Here is a 15,875-nt window from a genome sequence, read left to right on the forward strand (position 1 = left end):
GCCAGTGGGATGATAAATTGCACTCACTCCATTCTATGAAATGATAGGTGATAGGAAGGGTATCCAGGTGTAAAAAAAACTATGCCAAAACTCATTTGCAGAATCACAGAATCCCATAGGCAAGTGTACGTGTGTGTGTGCATGTACTGTATATGTGTCAATATCTGTGTGTATACATGTATGTGTATGTATGTATGTGTGTGTGTGTATATATATATATATATATATATATATATATATATATATATATATATATATATGCATATATAAATATATCTATGTTTGTGTATATGTGTGTCTATATATATCTACTATATATATGTAATTGGTAGATCCAGAATTTTTGGCATTCCTGATATGTCTTCCATTCCTATCTGTCTTATATGGTATTTTTAAGCTCTTGTGTAGTGATTGGTGTAGTTTTTTGCTGGTCTATCCCTTCACCATTCATCATATGATATTTGCTGGATTTCTATTCTTTACTGTGAAAGAATGAAACCTAGGTGATATTTTGGGGGGGAGTCCAGTGTTTTCCTTAGTACATAATTAAGGCATATGATAAAAAGAGCTGGTGTGAGGGTATTGCCTTGTAGTACTTTGGCAGTGATCTGAAAGAAGTCAGTGTCTCTGTCAGCAGAATGAACTTTAGCAACTGTGCTCTTATAGAGCATTGTTAAAGCATTCATAGTTTCTCCAAGAATACCATAAGCGAGCAGTATCTCTCATTTTTTTGCCTCCTATGGATCGAATCAAAGACCTTTGTGAAAGTTAAGAAATGTAGAGCTACTGATACATCTTCACATCTTCAATGAATCACCTGATTGTTAGTATTTGTCCTATCATTGATCTATTTGGACAAATGTTATTGTGATTCTTGCAAAGAATTTTCTAAAGCTTGGGTCCGATTCTTTTTAGCTGCAATTGCAGTCAGTATAACGCCATCATAGTGCTTCATAAAACTTCACCCTCTTTTCATGGGTACTGGTATTATACAAACCTCTCTCCAGCAATGTATTGCTTTCTAATAGTGTACTACACTGCAAGGTCCCAAGAGCACATTGTTGAATTCTCCCAGTTTCCAGACCTCTGCAGGGTTGCCATTCCTGACCACAATGTGTACGTGTATTTGTGTACATGTACATACAAAAAAAAAATAATCAAATACATGCAAGAAAATCAAATATTGGTAATCCATTCCAGTGTGTTCTCTGTGTCAGTGTGACATGCATTTGTCTAAACCAGCTAGCAGGGAAAACTGGGTATGAAACAAATATATATATGCATGTGTGTGTATAGATGGTTTTATGTGTGTGTGTGTATTTATGCATGTATAGATGTGTTATATATATGTATACATGTATATGTATAGATGTGTGTGTGTGTATATATATATATGTATGTATGTGTGTGTGTGCATGTATATGTATAGATGCTTGTGTGTGTGTGTCTGCATGTATATATATATATATATAAATGTGTTTATGTGTGTGTGCCTGCATGGAACATCGGCATTAAATGATGATGGTTTATCATATAGGATGTCTGAATATGTATATGTATATACAGGTATACCTGTGGGTAAGTGTGACTGATTACAACTGAGTCATTAATGAAAGCTGTATTGAAGTCTATTGGATGGATTGTATCTACCTGTAATCACATGCTATCTAATATTCAGCCAGGACAGTTTGTCTAGCGTATAGAAGATTAGTTGTTGAAGTGAACAGAGATCAATTTACTTGATATAGAAAATATGATATGTGTGAGTGTGTATATATATATATATGTATGTATGTATGTATATATATTAAATCATAAACTATATAATCTGGTTATTATATACTAAGTATAAAGTGTTGACTTCATATATTGAAACATAATATTTTTTATTTAGGTATATAAAATACACCTAGTCTAAATATATAATGTTGTTATATAACATCATTATTTTATGTCCATTTTTCTATAGTAGCATGGTTCAGATGGGTTGTGTTGCTCCATTTTGTAGTTCCTTGACATTTATTTTGTGAGGTTCAGCCTTTCTTACAGGCTCCCATGTGTTCTTTCACAAGTTCCTTCCTGTTGGATTGCTTGGTACTTTTTTTTATCTAAATGCCACCTTCCAGATGCTTCATATGTTTGTACCTGGACAATCTTCTTTTGCACAAACATCTGATACCTCTTATACTCTGTTTTTCTCTCAGCTCATTTGTACTTCATTGTTCATGCACACTAACGTTTATATATCCAATAGTGCATGTGCTTTTTATTGTTTCCATCCTTTATACATCTTTACATTTAATCCCCTTGTTTGTCTACCATGCAGTATTGCATCATACACTCAAAGAGAGAGCTTTTGATAGCTGTCTGCATTTTTCCATCATTTTTTTTTTTGCTCTGTCTTTTAGGAACACTTACTGCTACTGCTGATTAGTTAAACTAGCTATCAGAAACTGTTAACTACCTCTAGGGAGATTACCAGGTAATTAAAAGAATTCATTTCATAGGCGTCCTTGTTGCTAAATACTCCTGGCTATGTATGAAATCCCTCTTTTCTACTTTTTGCTTAATGAGACCCCTGTCTTCTTTAGGTTTGGGAATAGGCATCTTGATATATGTTCTGATTGTATGTTTGGAACTTCACATGCATGTACATATAAGCTTTATATATATATATATATATATATATATATATATATATGTGTGTGTGTGCGTGTGTATATGTGTATATATATATATATATATGTGTGTGTGTGTGCGTGTGTATATGTGTATATATATATATATATATATATATATATGTGTGTGTGTGTATATGTGTATATATATATATATATATATAATATATATATATATACACACACACACACACACACACACACACATTATACAGGTGTAAATATATGCATACAAATACTTGTGTGAGCCTCTGTGTGTGTGTATTTATATATATATATATATATATATATATATATATATATCTAGAAAAATTAAAGTAAAGGAAGTGAGATACAGATAATTATGGTGAAACGTATGCAGGAACTAATAATTTGTACTTGAATTTTTCTAAATTTTCCTTTACAGATGCTCTGTACATCATAACTAGTAACACTACTGAGTAGTGGTAGACTAACCAATGTAATGGAAGCTAACTGGGTAGTGATAGTTTACATGGAGCTCTAACTCTTACCATAGTAGTCATACAGCCAACTGTACCCACAAGATATATACAAACACAAACACAACCCATACCAGCATGGAAAACATGTTACATTATGATGATGATGATGATATATATATATATATATATATGATATTATATGTGGCACTCTGTCACAACGATGAGCTGCTTCATATTAATGAACAGGCACCATTTTTCGTCACCAGTAATGATTCGGTAAAGAAATCATTGCTTGTGCATGAGTTGAGCGGTGATGAGCAAGCAAACCAGTGGAGATTGTAGCGCAAGCATCTAGAACCCATGCTCTGTACTTCTGAACCTTTTCCATCGAGTGAAGATGCTTCTCTATAGCAGTGTGGGAGCATGCCATTTTCTTTGCCAGTTCCCTTGTTGTTTGACAAGAATTTTTGTGCAAAAGTTGGTTTAATCGCTCTTCATCGAACTCAACTGGATGGCCAGAACAAGGTGCATTTTTTAGGTCAAAATTTCCACTTTTGAACTTGGCATAGCAATCATGAGCGGTTCTTTCAGCTATGGCACCCTTTCCATACACAGCACAAATGTTGTGAGCAGCTTTTCCGGCCTTAAAGCCTTGATTAAAAGCAAAAAGGTAGAAGTGTCAAAAATGCTCGTTTTTCTTAACATGAAATTCACTGATACATCAAGCTCTTCCTTAAAAATAAAATTATCAAATTTAGCCCAAACACCTAGTATATATATTGGGTCATCCCATAAATAATGTGGTTTTTCAAATGCATGAACTATAAGCTGCATCAACTTGCTATAAAAGCTGGTAGTAATTTTACCCTGTACTTAATCATAGTGCAAATTTTGAAGAGTGCAATTCAATTTTAACAGTTATTTTGTCAAAGCTATAATGGAAGTGCTTTATGAGTTCAATAAAGGCAGCAACACAAGAGTTGTGAGGAATATTAATGCAGCTATATGGGGATCGGACAATAAGCGTAAGCTAGTGTCAACGGTGGTTCCAGAAATTCCGAGCTGGAAACTACAGCCTGCAAGATAAGCCTTGTCCTGGAAGATCTGTAGCGTTTAATAAGGACATCCTGCAAACCCTGGTGGAACAAAATCCCATCATAACTGTTGAGGAACAAGCAAAGATGCTTGGATTTGGTCATTCAACCATTCATTGACACCTGTGTGTCATTGGAAAATGACTATCCTTAGTTTCAAGACAGAAGGTATTCTTCCATTAGGATTGGCAAAATACAGTGAGGATGACATTCCAAAGGTTGGAGCAGTTTGGGAAACAATGCCCCCACCACCACCACCACCATATTAGCTGGACATTGCCCCATCTGATTATCATTTATTCTGCAGTCTTCAAAATCATTTGGACAGAAAAAGTATGAATTCTGTAGTTGAGGTCAGAACAGTACTAGAGGAGTATTTTTCTTCATGGATAAGTGAATTTTGGAAGATGGGCCTAAGCCTAACCCTTGCAAGTCTACCAGAAGCTGGAAGAGCATTGTAGAAAATGAAGGAGAGTATATTTTAGATTAAAAAAGAACCTTGTTTATCTTAATTTCGAAAAATAAAAGAAGTATAAAAATAACTGCATTATTTATGGGATGACCCAATATATATACACAAACACACACACATACACAGAAATACTTTGATTTAGTGATTATATTGGTCTAAATTTGAAATCGTTGAGTGAAATGCTAATTAAGAAATAATTTTATATTGATACTGATGAGGTTTCACATGAGTTATGTTTAAAAATATTAAATGAGGAGCATTTAATAAATAATATGAAATCAATCATTTACCCATAAAAAGAAAAGAACATAGTTCTATTTTTTATATTCATGATTCAGTGTCTGTTGACATTCGTTTTCAGTTTGTGATCTGATGTTGCTTTGCTGCTAGTATTTAATTATTTGTTGAATTTTTTGTCTCTTTCTCTGTCTTGCTCTCATTTTTCCTCTTATAGCTTCAAGAATTTTATGTTCTTTCTTTACTTCATAAATTTCTTGATAGCAGGTATGTAATTTAGTTAGATCTGCTGTAATTTTTGTACTTGAAATTTGGATCTTGTGATTTGAAAATATCAGTCCCTTTTCAAATGTGAAAATGTTTTGTTGAACTCTTTAAGAGTGAAAGAATAAACAGGAGTTTCCATTGTTAGATCTTTTTCGGCTGTTTCATGATGGTCTTCCATTTGATTTAAGTTTTTGTGAGTACTTGTTTGTGTAACTGAAATAAATCATGTCATTCCAAGAAACATCAATGTGTATTTGATTAGAATTGTCAAAGATTACTTCTATTTAATTTTGAACCATCCTTACTGCATTTACACTTGAATTTGTTTGAGAATCCTTTTAGTTTTACTTGACCTAGAATGTTGGATGATTCTCAAAATAATTTTATTTGTGGGTCTCTTCCCTTATCAATTAGCTGATCAAAAAATGTGTGCCGAAAATAATATGTTTTAAGCATTTCAATAATACCTTAGCTCATTGTTTGCAAAAGTGATGTATTTAGCAGCATAAATATTAATCTAATATTTAAAGACTGATGTTGTAGAAATTGTGTGTAATAGGATGTATTATGTACAGCTATAAGTACATGAAATGGATTCTTTTTGTTTTCACGATATTTTTTTCCTTCAGGCACAAAGTCATGAAAAAACAATCTTCATACTGTGTAGCAGTAATAAGCATTGTTTAAATCTTTCTATATAGCTAAGTGTAGTTTTTCTATGAAACCTCTTAAACACTTTAGCATTTTTAGTGTGCTGCACATGCATGAGTCTTAAAACTTTGTCTCTAGTCACATGAACTCCAAACAATAATGTTAATTGATCTTTAGATACTTTCAAAATCAGGCATAATTGATGTTCCTTTTGTAATGTGGCTTCTTGCTAATATACTCTTCCAAAATATGTGCTTTTTGTCGATATAAACAATTTGTGAAAATGTGTAATAATTGTTTCGGGAAGAAATTTACTGCATGAAGACTGGCACTTGCAGCTTCTCTTTGCACTTTTCATTGTGCCAACCAGCTCGCATATTTCATATCTACTAAATAAAATGTTGCTTGGACTAGATGTTTTTCGTGGCCATGGTCTTCGTATATTTAAGTATCTTAAGAATAGACGAAGCTTTGCACAAGGAAGAGTGTGTAATAAGCCTGTTGTTTAAACATTGTGTTTAGTTATTCATGTCAATAAGTAAGAAAGGCTGGCCTATATTAATGTATTCATGGACATTTCAAAGACTGCAAAATTTTTTTGCATTCATGAACATTCTAGATAAGTCTTGTATGGTGTCAAATTTAATCTCACTGTGTGGCAACTCAGGCAAGTGTCTTCTGGAGGAAAACTAAAAGATCATTGTGTGTGTATGTGCATCTGTCTGTGTTACTCTAGATAATCGTTCAGCTATGGGTGGGGATGTTGCAAGCATTTCCCCTGTCAATGGTTCATCTGCTGGCTTTGTGCCTTTTGAAGACTTGTGGGATAAAATATCCCTTGCATGAAAATTGGGTAAGGGTTAGTAACAGGAAAGACATCAAGTTGTAAATGTCTTGATAATATATTCATTCAATCCATGCAAAAGTAGAAAAATGGACAAAAAAACATATATATGTATGTATGAATATATATATATGAATGTATGTATGTATGAATATATGCATATATGTATGTATGCATATATGTATGTATATTTGTATGTATGTATGAATGTATGTGTACATGTATGAATGTATGTGTACATGTATGTGTACATATATGAATGTATGTGTATGTATGTATGTATATATATGTATGTGTGTATGTATATGTGTATGTGTATTAATATCTGTATGAATATATGTATGTATATACATATATATGCATGTATATGTGTTTTTATATAATGTATATGCTTACCAATGTCTATGATATAATGTATATGTATGATATACATGCATACATTTATATATACACATAAATGTGCACATGTGTGCATGTATGGATATACATATATTTATATAAAATCATAAGTGTATTTTATGCAATATATTTAAATACATTTTGTGAGTGGTGAAACCATGAACATACAGATTGGTTTAGTTATGATGTAATTTATCATATGATAAACTCAACACATTTTGCCCTGTATGTGTGTATGCATGATTATAGAGGTGTTATGGTATCTGTAATATTATATCTAATGCATACAGTGTGTATAAAAACATGTGCATATATGTGTTTAGTGCATACATGCATAGCATCCATATATTGACATACATATATTCAAATCGACATATATATATCAATTTCATGATCACTGCTCAGCAATCAGTATGGTGCTCTATATTATTTTTGTATTTCTCCCCACTCTACCATCGTTTTTCTTACACTCCAGTTCTCCATGAGTTATCTTCTCTTTATTGCCCTGCTGTAACTGTAATCTATATTTTTTTTCTGTTATATCATGGACAACACAATTAAGTATTCTCTGTAAGTGGTCCAGTTTTTATTGTAATTGTTTCCTTTTCAATATTTTTTTTTATATGTCCACAAAATACATAAAGCTAATGTTTTTGCTTATGTTGATTAATGTTTCCCTGAAATTTCCCATTTTGGTTCAATGCTTAGTTCTGGTCAAATGTAAAACCTAGTTATTTATAAAACCTTATTGCTATCAACCAATCTGCTCGCCGTCCATTACTTTCCCCTCCTTGTCATCTCCTGTTAGGTGTGCCAAAACTTGTCATTTTTTTTTTTCTTTTCTTCCCCTCTACCTCCAAATTTATAGCATGTCATGTCATACTCATTAAAATATATTTATGTAATGTAATTTCTTAGATTGCTTCCCTTCTTTGTTTTCTTGTGCAATAATTCTCCTTTATTCTCAAAACTTAGGTTAAAAATACATTTTGTTCGCCTCTAATGTTTTCAAACTTTTTCCAGTGAGCTTAATTCTAAATATTCATATTTGAAATAGATCAGCTTTCTTTTTCTTTTTTTTTTTTTTAAACAGTAAATTAAAACTTTGTTCTGACTCTTTTTACCAAATGTAGCTAATTCTACTGTTCCTGAAGTTTTCTAATTTTTGATTTCTAACTTTGTTATAAAATTAGGTAAACAACTTGACAAAATGAACACTTGTATCATTCATTAGTATGAGAGGTTTATTTTACCTATCAGTATGTTTTTGATATTGAATAGTTTAGATCTAATTTCTCGATGGAGCAAGAATCCTCAGTCAATGTAGAATTGCTGAGAATAGATATTTTGAAGACCTAAGATATGGGTAAAAATGTGTGGCCTAGTCGTTAAGATGTTGCACTCATGATAATAAGATTGTGGTTTTGATTCACAGGCTGGTGGTGCATTGTCTTAACTTCATGTTGCTTTAATCCACTTAGCTGTAAATGGGTAACACTGCAATGGACTGCTGTTCTCTTCATGGGGAATGCTGGCCTGCTTACCTAGCCAGCAGGCTGGCATCATTCAAAAGTTGCAATAATGCAAGGAAGTGCATTTTGACCAGCAGTGTATAACAACACCTGCTTGATGCAGTGACAGTACTGGACTTCACCATTTTGGACTATTTTAACATGTTTCTGTTAATAGTATGAATATATTCAAATATAAAATAACCATTAAGCAATTTCATTGGGAATTGTTACGGTTTTACGATAGACTATACCAAAAGCATCAATTATAGTTATACCCTTGAGTCATGGTTTTGTATGACAGATGCACAAATCTAAGCAACTTGTAAATTTTCTTTAATTTTATAGAGTATTTCAGATAGGTTGGTAATGAAAGGATTAACTGCTCCTTCAACACTGTTATTTGGATGATGTCTAAAATTCCTTCCATCCAATGACACACACTTTTGGATAAGTTTTACTTTCAAACTCAGTTTTGCTTATTCTTTGTGGTCTTTTATTTATGAAGTTGATTTCACAAACATATGGGTTAATATTCTACTTAGGTTGGAAACATTCCCATAGAGATGCATATTGTTTTAAAATGCTTTCTTTTAGTAATTTCATCTTTGTAAACATCAGCACTTTAGTTCAAGTCTCTTTTGAGTCTAACCTTACTGTCACTCAAGCACATTTATAATTAGCTATGATTTATGTTCGATTTATTGATATATAATAAAAAGAAATTACTTTTCCACATATAAGGTTACAATCTATTTGGGATAAAAAAGGAGTCAGAATTTTTTTTTTTTTTGTTAAACAAACTACTTTTACATCTTCTAATTTATCACTCACATTTTTTATAATCTCTGTATTTATCTACCCTACCCACCCCACCCCTTTTTTGTTCACACCAAATCTTCCCATGTTACTTGAACCCGCTTCTTTTGAACATTCATGAAAAACCAATACATAAGAGCACAATTGATTTGATACATGTCAGCTACAATTTTGGTACACATCCTTTATGATTGTATATAATGAATCATAATATGGTGTTGAATTATATTAATGCTGTGACATGTCATTTTTTAAAACCTGGATTACACAATTTATTCCAACTTTTGGTAGAGTTGGTAAAATGAAGTCAAGTTTTTTTTTAATTTTTATTTTAACATCCTATCCTTCATGTCTGGTTTTGAGAACATAACCTCTTAATTACATTTCTGTTTCTCAATTAATTAATGAGTGGTAAAGGTTGAAACTAATCTTTTGGGTTATTATTTATATTCTTTGGTCAATATATTCTCTGCAAGTCTTCAGGTGCGATATTCTATGTAAATATTTCTTTTGGATAGGACTAAACACCTAAACTTATATCACAACTTACAGAGTTCAACATTGGGAAGAGATGAGACTATAATGATTAAAATACGGTGGTGGGATCATTAAAACCCACAAAAAATGAAGTAAATATTCTGTGCAGTCTAAAAACTACTTGGAGATCTCTCTTTATCCCTATCATAATGAAATGATAAACCAAAGGTGAGCAAAAGTAATTGCATGCATGTGTGTATGTATGTGTGTGTGTGTATATGTGTTCACAATCTAACCTACTAACTGGCAAATATGAGGTCAGATGACCAACTTAGCTTCCACACAATCTATTCTTGTGGTTGAATATCAAGTTTTTGGGGAGCAGATAATTTCTGCCATTGAAATTTTCCTAAGAGCAGCAGGTATCTGTCATGTGCTGCATACCTTTCTGAGACTATTCAATAATTACTTGACATTCAAACCGATTCAGTCCACTGGCAACTCTGTGAAAGTTGCAGATACAGCAGCACACTTTTTCTTTTTTTTAATCTTTCCATCAACTTTTGCTTCTCTGGCTTTTGGTGGAAAACGATTTTTTCTTAATTTTTGCATTATTATCGTAGTGTCAATAATGATATTTCATTATTTTATCAAATGTATAAATGTAAGATATACTATTTAATTGTAGATTTTCTTAGTTCTTTGTCGATGTCTACAGTATGAGTTTCTGGTATTTTTCTATGCTTCAGTCATTTTTGGAGCATGGTTTGATTGTAAATATTGAAAGAAAAAACAAACAATTTGTTTGGTATTTAGAAACACTTGAGAATAGAATTTGGTATTTTCTATTCAATCACCAAATAATTTTGTGGAGCAATCAATTACTTTAAGAATTGTATCAGTATTGAAATAGGTGGTGGTTGCAAATTTCCACAGAATTGTTAGATAACAGGAGTTTTATTTAGTGCTGTCTGGTATGTATATATATATTTTATATATGTCATGATGCAAGTTATTTTGGTCTGTGCTGTCAGAAACTAATTCAAACAGTTTTGAATAGTCTTGAATAGCTAGACATTTTCTGCTGTATATTGCTTTTAAGTACATGGAGTTGGTATTTGAGAGTTGCTGCATAAGAGCGATGCTTCAAATATTGTGGACACTTTTTGAAGACTGTTATATCAGTCTTTTTTTTCTCTCTCTTGCATGTCTTGTATATATTAGTTGTGTGGACTTTTCAAGTTGGTTGCTGTGTTATATACACATTCTATTCCAATTGTCTCTTTAATCAGGTTATTATATCATCTTTTTTCTGTCTACATTATTATTGTGTTGGGAACTTGATTTCATTTCTATCCTATTTTGGATCTCTTGTCTTATATTCCACTAGTATATCTGCTCTAAAGTAACCAGACGGTTACACTGCTCTGTCAATTTAATTAATATTTTTTAATCCATCTCTACTTCATAAAAGACAATGAAATTATTGTATGTCTGACACCCCACAACAAACTCTCAGGTTTGCTACATACATATATCAATACACTAACATTCATATGCACACACAACACACAAACATATATAACATAGTATTTCCCTGATTTTTACATCTTATACTTTTCAAGGGGATATGTGATCTTGGTTGATCTACATCAAACCAATGTTTTGTTCTTTTATTTTTTAAAGATTTTATGAATGGATGACATATTTTTTCTGAATTTTTGAAGTCTTAACAGCATACCTGTATAAAAGGGTGTTGGGTGAATTTCTTTCAGATTTATTTTTCAGGCTTTTTAACATGGTAATTTGCCCTAACTCTAAGATGCTGTTCAATCACAAACTCAAATATCAACTTATCATGCAAAATGCGATTTGTTCCTTTCTTGATGTTTTTTAAAATTATTTTTTTATCCCAATGAGTCCTAGTTATCTTAGTTGATGTACTTATTTGAACATCTCTTTATATACTTGTAAAGAAAAACAAAAATAAAAATACCATATGAACTGGTTTAAAGAAAAGAAAATGCCCCACTCGTCAAAAACATTTTCCAAAATATCTTTGTTCTTAAAATTTTAAAGTTATACAATATATTTTAAAGACATTATATTGAAAATAAAATAAAATTAAAATTTCCTTTCCTTCTGCAATATTTTCTGGCTCTTGAAATTAGAAGTTTATTTTTGTGAACTGTTGGAAGGCCAACTTAATGGTCTAGATAGAGGATTCAACAACTAGCTATCAATACCACATCTTGCGCTACAAGTTTGTCATCCAGAATTGTTGAGAGACCCCCAGTAGCCAATATTAAGGCTACTAGTGGTGTTGTTTGAAAGGTTAAGGTGTTACAAGCCAATGATGTAAAGATAGACTAGTTGACAAATTCTTTTAGCTTCCATAATTGTTACTAAGCCAAAACCATTAACAGCTGTTTCCCAATTGTATTTTCTGCTCGAGATGCTGTCATCTTGATTATTTCGGTCTAACACTTTCAGCTATACTAGGTATAATTTAAAGGACAGTTCTGTATCTGTTTATGTTATGACCTCATTACCTAAACAGCTTTCACACTTCTGCTATGTACTTTATAAATTGTGTCCATATGTGTGTGTGTGTGTGTCTAGGTGTAATAAGCTCTTTATAGATATTTCCAAAAATCTGCATGGTAACAATTCTCTACACCACCTTTTGGAGTAGTGTTTTTCTTTGTTACTTTTGTGCAGAACTATTTTTCTAAACAGGCTGTTTATGTGGGCTAAGAATTGCACTTTATAATCACATGCTTTTTGTTGGATTCTACTGTGTGGCACTCTGGGCAAGTGTCTTCTACAACAGCCTCTGGTTGACCAGTTAACTTTGTGAGTGGAATTTCCTAGATGGAAACTGCTTAGAAGCCCATCATGTGTGTGTGTATGTGTGTAAGAGTTCATGGTTTAAAACCAGTGTAGTTTATGTTAGATTGCTTTATGTGTCCCCTAACATAGCAGTTCAGCAAACAGAAATTAAAAATAAGTACCATACCATAAAATACTTGTGGTTGAGTGAATCCTTGAAGGCAGTGCCCCAGTATGGCCACAGTCCAATGAATGAAAGTTAAAGATAACTTAGCTAAACACACACACACATAGAATAATGGGTCACAGCTTTATTACTTATTGCCCAGTTTTAGTGCCAACTACAGAATTGTTCTTTTCTTTATTGTTTTGGTTAATCTTGTTGACAATTTCTTGATGGATATGATTTTGTAAAATAAAATTTTCAAGCTGTTATGTCTTTTTCTTTTTCCTTATTGAAAAAAAAGCAACAAAAATGTTCAACTTGCTATCATGAAATACTTCCTTTCTGTTGAGGGCTCAATCAATCTTCTCTTTTCTCACAGCAATAATAGATTTGCTATCAACAAGAAATTTGTCCTTGTGTTGTCATGAAATACAAGATTTTACTAAATATTTTGATTTAAATATGACTTGTGGCTGAAAAGCTTGCTTCCCAACCTATGTGGTTTTGGGTTCACTCCCACTGTGCAGCATCTTGGGCACATCTTTTCTACTATAGGCAACTTAAATGGCTGGAGGCACATAACTTTTCTACAACTAGAGGGAGGAAAACAGCATGGTCAGTTAATTTTGTAAGCAAAAATTCCAGAACAAAATTCTACTGGCAGAACCTTGGACAAGGCAGAATTATCCTCGTTAGATTGCTTCCAGTTATGTTCATGACCTCTGCTTGTAGCATTTTCCTAGTTGGCAAATGGATAATTCCATGTTTTTAACATGAATTTACTCTGATGAGGACACTGACTAAACATTTCTTTTCTGAAGGTCCCCAGGTTAAGTGAGTTTTTCAGGTTTCTTGTTCTTTTGACCTGGCAAAGCTTATGTTGTTTTCTCCTGTTCAGGTACAGGTGGGGTGCTAGGAGTCTCCATTTAATTATGTATGGTGTGCGTTTGTCTTTTAAACACCATATGTGCCTAGGGACGTGATGTTGCATCGCTCTGGTATTCTAAAGGAATGCTTGATGATGCCTGTAAAACTGACATATTCCTGTATCTGTGCCCTTGTGTTGATGGTGTTACAGTTGCATATGTGTGTGTGTATACATACACATGCATGCCTACTAAGGGCCATAAACCAAATTTGTGGCTGGTGCAAAGTACCAGCCAGACCTTTGGCAATATGGTGGTGGAACAGTGAAGGAGACAATGACATAAAAGCAAAGAAACAGGCCTGGAAGGACTAGAGGAATTGGGTAGCAGAGAAACATATTTAGCTAGAAGAAAAACATATTTAGCTGGGGAAGAAACAGAAAGGAAGAAATTTGCTAATGTTATGTGGCATGAGGTGTTCTTAATTGTGTGTCAGCGAAAATCATGATGTAGGAGAGAAGTGTGTTGGGATGGATAATAATACACTTGCACATAGCGACTCTGAAAAGAAGATTCATGGAGGTGCCACTATGAAAGGCTGCCAATGTGGAAAATTAGGAGAGTTTTCCTAATGTGGATCCGAAGAGCGACCAGCTACCTGAGTTGACGGCTGCATGGTAGAATAGAAAATTAAGGATATGAAGACAAGGAAAGCCCCTGGCCCATGAGGAATTACTGCTGAGTGCTTAAAATATCTGGTGGAGTTTGATACACCTTAGTCATCTGCATGATTAATTAGGTCATGTAGGAAGGGGGTCTAAAGTAGAATTAGAGAAGAAATTTCAAGTGTGGAAGCAAGGTCTGGAATCAAAGGCCCTTAGAGTTAATTTAGCAAAGATCAAAGTACTAGTAAGCAGGAAAGCAGACAAATTACTAATCTTTTCAGGGAAATAACCCTACTTGATATGTAAGAAAGGTGTAGGTAGAAATTCTATTGAATGTACCCATATGAAGATAGTTACATAAGTGCTGATCTCTAAATGTGGAGTGAACCTGTGGAAGAGGAAGGCACAGGATGAAGTGATGAAAAACGATCCAAAGAATCCAAGTCTCCTAGAGATGATAAAGGACCAAGATGATTGGCAATTTACTATGCTTGAAAAGACCTGTCTAGCTCAGTAAAATTGAGGCTATAAAGGCATGTTCCCACCCCCACTTGTGCTCACCAGTTGCTGTCCACATCCCCTCTATCTCCCAATCACCTGTTAGATTTCTTCCCCACATATCCACCTAAAAACCCTCTATTTCTGTTCACTCACTACATTCCTTCCTCTACACCTCCTACTCTCCTTTTGTAATCTTGCAAACTTACCCAACAACACACCTTATCCAATCCTTGGTCCCACTTCACATATATACTTCCCTTAACTTGAGTGTTCTCATCTCTTGTCTCTTTCCTACTGCTCCTATTTCATTACCTTCTGGTATCTTGAGAAGCTCTGGCATCTTGTAACCACTATCTCTATCATCTTTCCAGTTACCCACCCTTATGATTATTTTCACCATTAATTGAAAGATACAGCTAATGTATTTCATACAATATAATTAGAAAAAAGTTAAACTGTGTCAAAAATGAGCCAATGAGGAATGATTTGTGTGCTCACTTATATCTATTAGAAATCCTTCTCAACTATACACTGCCATCTTAGAAAAGGACATAAGGGTGATTTGGGGTTTTCTGTTCATAAAAAAAAAGGATGGATAGTCATAGCCAAACTGCCTTTGATCACCAGCATAAACTGAAGCTAAACAACAACAATAACCAGGTCAAAATATTGGCCTGGAGGGAGCTGTCTCTTACTCTTGGGCAAGACTGTGCTGGAAAGGTCATTGTTGTGCTCTCCCTTTTTTGGCTTTCAACAGGAGTACATGCTTTCACCACCTTTGTATCTGTCTGCACATTAAGGCCCCACTACAGCTGCCAGCTTCCAAGTGTGCTGGCTGTGTATGTTTGCTTACTCAACATGCCCAGCTTTCATTTTGAGTGACAGGAAGAGTGTCCAGATGCAAAACAATGCCTCAATAGTATATTCATCACACTCATTGTAGCATGGAAAAA

This window comes from Octopus sinensis, linkage group LG1 (assembly GCF_006345805.1).
Source record: "Octopus sinensis linkage group LG1, ASM634580v1, whole genome shotgun sequence".
Lineage (NCBI taxonomy): Eukaryota > Metazoa > Mollusca > Cephalopoda > Octopoda > Octopodidae > Octopus > Octopus sinensis.